Raw genomic sequence first — 9,564 nt, forward strand, 5'->3', positions numbered from 1 at the left:
CTGTCCTCTTTATGTGTCATAGTGTTTTTTTATTTATGACAACATGAATTCAACAAGGCTGATGAAAGTGGTGATGCAGCAAGTACATATGTAATATATAAAATGATCTTCTAGTGCAAAGGACAGATGTGTAAGAAAAAAAAAGTTTATGAATGATAATATATAATAATAATAATTTTGAAAAAACAATCAGATATTTTTCCCATGGCGATTTAATAATTCATGCATCAGGGGGTTAATGCAGAACAACTGTATAGATCCAGTATAGAACTGTATAGGTTGGAACAGTTCATAAATTTGAGGATACAATGCAAAACTTACTGAAATCATAATAATTAAATGAAAGTTTGATTATGTCATGGAGCAGTTTTTCATATGAGCAAGTGGCATAATGAAGACAGCACGTTATGGCTGAATGCCAAAGATTTGTTAGCTGGGAATTCAGAATGATTTCATATCACAGCTCTATAGTTACACCATCTACATTTTTAATTAATTACTGCATGACATACAGTAAGTCTCTAATCAGAGACAAATAGCTCAAATTATGGTGTTCTAGCTTTGGCTTTTCAGTGATTTTGCAATAATCACTGACTCACATGTGAACTGCTGTTATAATGAAATGTCCTTGCTTGCAGAACTGATCTCTGTAAAGTATTCACAGTCATTTGCTACAGGCAACAGAAAAAAAAAAAATGCATTCTCTCATATCACACAGCTGTATCTAGGGCAACTTGTAAGTTCTTTGCCACAATCATTTAATTGTCATACCTTAAGCAGGGAAACATGTTATGAACAAGTCATAGACACTTATGAAATAGTCAAACCCACAAATGGTTAAAAATGACTTTTAAAGATATGTCCACTATAGTGAACATTTGCATGAAACACAACATGAAACACCACAGAAGGGCATTTGAAACTGCTTGTTTGAACTGATTGTGTGGGTGAGTGTGTGAGTATCAGTTTTGGGGGATCTACTTTGAAACTGTAACTTCCCGTTCTACAAGCTTTAGTAGATAAAGTACATTTGGCTATACTCTTAAAAAAAAAAAAAAAAGCTACACTTCAAGCTACTAACAAAACGTAGCCAACAATATTGAAGCTATTTAAGAAAGAAAATATTTTTTATATAACTATCAGATTATATTATTTATTTATGCAATCAGAACACTATTTATCAGGCACGGAAATGAAGATCTCTAAGGGTGAAATTAAACAATTATGGTGACAACATTAAATAGAACTTGATTTGAAAAAATTACCACGGTGATGCAACACTCAGAAACAGGACACTGCAAACAGCGGCGGCGTTTCACAAAAAGTAGGGAATGGCATAAAAAAACAACAACAACAAAAAAAAACCTTGAATAACCAACACATAACTTGGCGCATAACTTTACAAATTTTACATGTAATTTACCAAGCTAGGAAAGGTTTAAAGTAATTATCTTAAACTAGTTAACTTAACATATTTTTTGTTTTTATTACTGTACGATCAGTACAGTAAGATCTATTATTTTTTACACAATCAATGCTTTGTTCATCCTAAGTATGTTTTCAGTGTTTCATTTACACAAATATGTTTACCGTGTTGGCAGTGGGCCTATTGCAAGTGCATAATATAAAAGATCTCAATTCCCTCTAAATTTAATTTGTAATTCAATCATGTGGTCACTTTGGTCCTGCACACAAATATGTGTCAGTCATTTATTGATTTATGCTATTAAATTATTTTATCAATTTTTATTTTCTTCTTATCTATTTTTTCTTATCTATTTTATGCCGTAATTTTAAACTATATATTATTATATATTAGATAAAAAATAGGCCTATGTAAGTTAATTGATACAAGTAGACCTTTATAATTATGTTCTATTTAAATATAAATAAAATAAAATATTTAATTATCATGGTCACACTGTATACGTCTGCATAGTGCATAAAGTTTAAGACATTAACGTTAAATTGTATGAGGTGTAATTTTGCGATTGTCCTACAAGTGTCTGCATAAGTCAGATATGCCCTTACTCCAGAACATTAGATCTATGACCATTTTCAAATACTTCAATGACAATGCTTTTGGGAAACATGATGATTCGAATGGTCGTTTCAATGATATAATTGGGCTTAAAATGCTTTGGGGAAACGAGGCCAACACAGACTGAAGTGATAAGCAAACTGCATCTTAATGAGGCATATATTTTCCCGGCTTTGTCTGCATGCTATGGTATGGCAACTGCCATACGCAAATGCAGCAAATGCAAAATTTCTATAAATAGAAAAACATTGCTTGAATGTGTGACAGCCATTTTATCTCTCCCTGGGCCACTAATCAGAGGCCTTAAAAAATATTTTTATATAATACTATCATAAACAGTTTGACAAACAATTATGTATTTTAGCATATCTGCACTTTTCCAAGTGCAGATTTGCTAAAATACGTGCATGTGTGTCTGTGTGTGTTTTGGTCATGTCTAGTATGATGAACTTGCTTTGTGATTTTTTTTATTTTATGATTATTTTAAATAAAAGTTCCCTAAAAAGCCTACCTTAAGTGTTCTGCCTGTAAAAAAAAAATAAAATTAGTAGTGGACATTTGCTTAAGTTTGAGTGCCATTTGTTACTTATTAGCTATTTCTTGCACAGAGTAAAATGTATAGTAAATATGATAAATGGATCATAAATGCTGTAGTAGTGGTGCATCCAGATGGAAAGCAAAAAAGGAAAAAATAAGTCTTTTTTTTACAAAATGTATAGGAAATGTTTTTTTTTTTTTTTTTTTTTTTTAAGAGAGAGTCAGTTGGATTCTAAAATCTGTTTTTGACATTTTGTGCTGATTGTGCTGTAGTTCATATACAGTATTTGCTTTCAACGTTATTGGTTTTATGTTACGTCCTAGTAGGGCTGCCACGATTATGAAATTTGGCTGACAATTAATTAACTGTCATACAAATAATTAACAGTTTGTCTGTATTAGGGCTTGTCAAACACGGAAAATTTTGCACAGGAGTAGAGTGACATGAAAACTTTATAAATTGTTTAATATAAGGCCTACAGTATTTCCAAATACATAATTTGTCTCTCTTTTTGGTCAGCTTTATCCTTGGTCAACTTTGTATTTACACTGTTGATTTTGGAACCCAGCCAAACTTAATATTATATTATACACTCACTGAGAACTTAATTAGGTACACCTGTACACCTGCTTATTCATGCGAATATATAATCAACCAATTGTGTGGCAGCAGTGCAATGCATAAAATCATGCTGATATGGGTCAAGAGCTCCAGTTAATGTTCACATCAACCATCAGAATGGGGGGAAAAATGTGATCTCAGTGATTTCGACTGTGGCATGATTGTTGTTGATCAGTGAATCGATTATTTGATCTGATTTATTTAAATGAACCATTGAAACAAACTGATTGAATTGTTTATTTTAACAGGTTCATTTTCATGAACCACCCACATGAACAGATTCACTCAAATGTTTTGGTCTTCCCAACACTACATTTGAGAGATACAAGGCCGTTTAGGTGAGTGCGTTTGCTTACTGCCTTGACTGTTTTACTGCGTGCACATTTCAATGTGACAAAAAGCACTTATACACCATTAAGCGTTACAAAAAGTAGTTTGTTACTGGAAAAGCTACACTATTCTGAAAATAGTTGAGCTATTGTCAAGCACTGAAAAATTTCGTTAGCAGCATCACTACTCTTAGTTAGCTAATCCGCAATACTGGTGTGTAGGGCTATGTGAGAGAGATCACTTTATTTTGGGTGTGTATGATGAGTCTATTCCCACAGAATATTGATTGATTAGTTTTCACAACTAATTACCCACTTCAGTGATCTCATGAAAAATTCTGGACCTGACTCTTTCACAGGGTGCTGGATGCACACTCCAACAGATAATCCTTTATCAACAAATCTGATTCCTATTGGCCTCCTTCTAAAAAATGTATGAAACCCGAAGCTAAATTCAACAGTTAGACTGAGAGTTGAATATTGCTGACAGGGTAGATGGGGCATGTCAAATCGAAGTGAATAGATGTAATTAATTCTGAATACATGGTGCTTTGAAAGGTAAGATGAATTAATGTTTAGACATTTTGATTATCGGTACCTCTCCTCTAAGCAAACGTATCAAGGAAAAAACAGTCTCAGGGCCATTTGAACATGTACTATAAACTGTAACTGAATGTGTTTTAAAGTCCAAGAGGACAGCAGGGTCAAGGTGGAAGAATTGTGATGATGTTTAATCTCAATGAATAAAAGATTTATTTCAGTTTGAGTGGTACTGTACATTTAACTATTTAAATAAATGCACTATTGTGGTGGTGGGTGCGTGGTTGAGAGCCGGCTTGTGAATGGAGAGCAAGATCAGGAGATGAGAACAGTAAGGATCATCTCCTGGCAATGATTGTCTCTAACAGCTGTTTGTCATTGCAGTGAGAGTGGAGACAGGTTTTAAGAGCAAGCCAGATGCCAGTGAGGGGAGAGAGAGCTACCCACATGCACACAAACCCAGAGAGAGTGTGTGTTGACAGTCTGCTGAAAGCAAGTTTTTTGAGTGTAAAATAAATTACCTTTTGAGTAAAGTCCTTGTATTACTACCCACATCAAGCTCTAAATTACTCGCAAAGTGGCAAGGGCCCTTTGGAGGTCACACGGCAAATTGGGGAAGTCGATTATGAGGTTAAACGAATGGATAGGGGCGGAGCACGGCAAATTTACCACCTCAACCTCTTAAAACCATGGAGGGAGGTGGTCCCCTTGGCTTTGGCGATAGTGGTAATGGAGAGGGAGGAGCTTCGGCCGGAGGTGAACTTAAAAGCCAATCGAGGCACTTGCGGAGACCACCTCTCACCATCGCAAATCACGGATGTCGCCCAGTTGCAAAGAGAATTCTCCTATGTATTCTCACCCCTTCCCGATCGTACAAACCTCATAGAACACCATATCGAAACAAACCCAGAGGTAGTAGTACGAAGTCATCCCTACCAATTACCCGAGCACAAAAAAAGTGATTTGAGAAGAATTAAAGGCCATGCTCAATGTTGGGGTGTAACACTTCTCAGTGGAAGGAGGAGGCAAGAAGCAGATTTCCTGGTTCAGGTAGGCATTTTTTTATTTTCCTCAGTGCAGCACAAACACACTCTCAGGGCTTTACGTTGTTGGAAAACACAGTCTCAAAACATCCACAAACTAGCTTACAAAATAAACTCTCCAATTTGTAATCATAAAAACTTCTGGCTTCATAGTCCGTGCCCAGGCTCTCTCTCTCCTCTAACTGCTGTGTGGCTCTATTTATGCCGCTCTCCCCGTGCTCATTGAAATTAGAGACAGGTGTTAGACATAATTTAACTCAGGTGTAAGCGCCCTTACCGCTTTCTCTCTCTCCGGAGAGATGCTTGACCATGCCCCCGCTGCCACATATCCCCACCGCCCGACTCAGGCCGGGGCGGCATCCGGCCTGCCTACCACTCCCCCCCATTCCTGGAAAGGAAGTCGGCGACAGCCATCTGCACCCCCGGTCTGTGGACCACCTTGAACTTAAACGGCTGAAGAGCCAGATACCAACGGGTGATCAGGGCACTGGTATCTTTCATGCGGTGGAGCCATTGGAGTGGGGCATGATCGGAACAGAGGGTGAAGGCCCACCCCAGCAGGTAGTATCGAAGAGTGAGGACCGCCCACTTGATGGCAAGACACTCCCCCTCCACCACCTGTGAGAGTACGGCCCCCAGCCCCCTGTCTGAAGCATCTGTCTGTAAAATAAAAGGGAGAGAGAAGTCAGGTGAATGTAAAAGCGGCGCCCCGCAAAGTGCGGCTTTAACTTGCGTGAACGCCTGTTGACACTGCTCCGTCCACTGGACCGGGTCTGGAGCTCCCTTTTTAGTGAGATCAGTCAGCGGACTGGTGACGTCCGAATAATTAGGTATGAACCTTCTATAATAGCCAGCCAGCCCCAGGAACTGTCTCACCCCCTTTTTGGTCTTGGGTCTTGGACAGGTCGCAATCGCCGCTGTCTTGTCAATTTGGGGACGCAACTGCCCGTGGCCCAAGTGGAACCCCAGATACCGTACCTCCACCCGTCCAATCGCACACTTCTTCGGGTTCGCTGTGAGTCCCGCTCGGTGCAGCGATCTCAGAACCGCCCTCAGATGTTGCATATGCTGCTGCCAATCATTGCTATAAATGATGATGTCATCTAAATAGGCAGCGGCGTAAGCTGAATGCGGTCTGAGGATTCGGTCCATGAGACGCTGAAACGTAGCTGGGGCCCCAAACAAACCGAACGGAAGTGTCACAAATTGGTGTAATCCAAACGGTGTGGAGAAGGCGGTTTTCTCACGGGAAATTGGTGTCAAGGGGATCTGCCAAAAACCCTTCGTCAAATCCAATGTCGAATAAAAACAAGCAGTGCCCAACCGATCGAGCAACTCATCAACGCGAGGCATTGGATGCGTATATCAAATTTAGACACCGCGTTGACTTTTCTATAATCCACACAGAACCGCACAGACCCATTGCTCTTAGGCACTAGAACAATTGGGCTGGACCAATCGCTGTGGGATTCTTCTATTACCCCCATATCAAGCATCGCATCCAATTCTTCCCGAACGATTTTCTTTTTGTGTTCGGGTAGTCGATAGGAGCGGCTACGTACCACAACCCCCGGCTCGGTCTCGATGTGGTGATGGATGAGGTTTGTACGTCCCGGTAGAAGGGAGAACACATCTGCAAACTCCTGTTGCAACCTAGCAACCTCCGTGAGTTGGCTCGGTGAGAGGTGGTCTCCGCAAATGACCGGGGTGAACTGATTATGTTTTGAACTCACCTCCGGTCTGAGCTCCGCCTTCTCGGGAACTACCGTAGCCAACGTCACGGGAACCGCCTCCCTCCACAATTTCAGGAGATTGAGGTGGTATATTTGACGTGCGCCCCCTCTATCGGTTCGTTTAACCTCATAATCGAGATCTCCCACTCGTCGTGTGACCTCAAAGGGTCCTTGCCACTTGGCGAGTAATTTAGAGCTCGATGTGGGAAGCAATACAAGCACTTTATCTCCGGTGCAAATTCCCTTAGCTGAGTTCCCCTGTCATACAGTCGGCGCTGTCATTCTTGAGCTTGGAGCAAATTCTCCTGTGTTTTAACTGCCCCAAAGTGTGGAGTTTTGCTCTAAGATCAAGAATGTACTGAATTTCATTTTTACTGTTTGAAGGTCCCTCCTCCCAGGCCTCTCGCAATACATCAAGCACACCGCGTGGGCGTCGCCCATACAGCAGCTTGAATGGGGAGAAGCCAGTGGAGGCTTGCCATTTATCCCAATTTCTAGCATCATCGTGCACGAACTTACGAATCATGTTTTTGAGGGTTTTATTAAATCGTTCCACCAGGCCATGCGTTTGAGGATGGTACACACTGGTGCGAATCGATTTAATATTTAACAACTCGTACAGTTCGTGTAGTGTCCGTGACATAAACGTTGTGCCCTGAACGGTGAGGATTTCTTTCGGAATCCCCACCCGGGAGATTATTTTGAAGAGTGCCTCCGCAACACTGCGTGCTGAGATGTTGCGAAGAGGCACTGCTTCCGGATATCGCGTTGCATAGTCCACTAGGACCAATACAAAGCTAATGGCCCGACGAGGTCCATTCCAATTCTCTCAAAGGGGATCTCGATCAGAGGGAGAGGGCGCAATGGCGCTTTTGGGGTGGCCGGTGGGTTAACCAGCTGGCATTCGCGGCATGCCGCACACTACCTGCGGACATCGCCACCAATGTCCGGCCAATAGAAATGGGCTATTAGACGGTTCAGTGTCTTCCTTTCTCCTAAGTGACCTGCCATGGGATTATAATGAGCTGCCTGGAATACCATTTCCCGACGGCTCCTTGGAATCAAAAGTTGGGTTGTATCCTCTTTGGTCCGAGTGTCCTGTGTCACTCTATACAACCGCTCATTTATAACTGCTTGAGCGCGCATGAGCTCCACAAACCGGCGGTCTTGATCTTGCCAGAGCTCAAGCAGGGATTGCTGGTGGCTCCGATGTAAACCAGCGAGGACTTGGAGGATCTCCGCCAACTGGGAGGACTCTACGGGGCGACTTCCATCCATCTTCAACCAAACTTTAATCCCGGGTTTCTGCACCAGTGTAACACTTCTCAGTGGAAGGAGGAGGCGAGAAGCAGATTTCCTGGTTCAGGTAGGCGTTTTTTTATTTTCCTCAGTGCAGCACAAACACACTCTCAGGGCTTTACGTTGTTGGAAAACACAGTCTCAAAACATCCACAAACTAGCTTACAAAATAAACTCTCCAATTTGTAATCATAAAAACTTCTGGCTTCATAGTCCGTGCCCAGGCTCTCTCTCTCCTCTAACTGCTGTGTGGCTCTATTTATGCCGCTTTCCCCGTCCTCACTGAAATTAGAGACAGGTGTTAGACATAATTTAACTCAGGTGTAAGCGCCCTTACCGCTTTCTCTCTCTCCGGAGAGATGCTTGACCACGCCCCCACTGCCACATGGGGTAATAGAAGAGTCCCAGTGACTGGGCCAGCCCGGTGGTGCAGGTTCTGAAGAGTGATGGTTCTGTCCGGTTCTGTGTGGATTATAGAAAAGTCAAACCAGTGTCTAAATTTGACACGTATCCAATGCCTCAAATTGGCTCGGCTTTTTCCACACCGTTTGGATTACACAATTCGTGACCCTTCCATTCGGTTTGTTTGGGGCCCCGTCTAAATTTCATTGCCTTATGGACAGAGTCCTCAGACCACACTCTGCTTACACCACTGCCTATCTAGATGACATCATTATATAAAATAATGATTGGCAGTGGCATATGCAGCATCTGCGGGCTGTTCTGAGGTCGCTGTGACAGGCAGGACTCACAACAAACCCTAAGGAGTGCGCAATTGGGTGGGTGGAAGTACGGAATCTGGGGTTCCACTTGGGCCACAGGCAGGTGCGTTCCCAAATTGTTAAGACTGCAGTTATTGCAGCCTGCCCGAGACCCAAGACCAAAAAGGAGGTGAGACAGTTCCTGGGGCTGACTGGCTACTATAGAAGGTTTGTGCCTAATTATTCGGATGTCACCAGCCAACTGACTGATTTCACTACAAAGGGAGCCCCAGACTCGGTCCAGTGGACGAAGCCGTGCCAACAGGCTTTTATGCAAGTGAAAGCTGCGCTATGTGGGGGACCATTGTAACATTATCCTGATTTCTCTCTCCCTTTTTTGTTACAGACCGACGTGTCGGACAGAGGGTTGGGAGCTGTGTTGTCCCAGCTGGTTGAGGGGGAGGAGCGCCTGGTGCTGTACACAAGTCGGAAGCTCTCGGCGAGAGAGGCAAGGTACAGCACCATTGAGAAGGAGTGTCTGGCCATCAAATGGGTGGTCCTCACCTTTTGGTACTACCTCCTAGGACTGGCTTTCACCCTCTGCTCGGACCACGCCCTGCTACAGTAGTTCCATCACATGAAGGATACCAATGTGCAGATCTGGCTCTTCAGCCTTTTAAGTTCGAGGTGGTCCACAGGCAGGGGGCGCAGATGGCTGT

Source organism: Myxocyprinus asiaticus, chromosome 24 (genome assembly GCF_019703515.2).
Source record: "Myxocyprinus asiaticus isolate MX2 ecotype Aquarium Trade chromosome 24, UBuf_Myxa_2, whole genome shotgun sequence".
Taxonomy (NCBI): Eukaryota; Metazoa; Chordata; class Actinopteri; order Cypriniformes; family Catostomidae; genus Myxocyprinus; species Myxocyprinus asiaticus.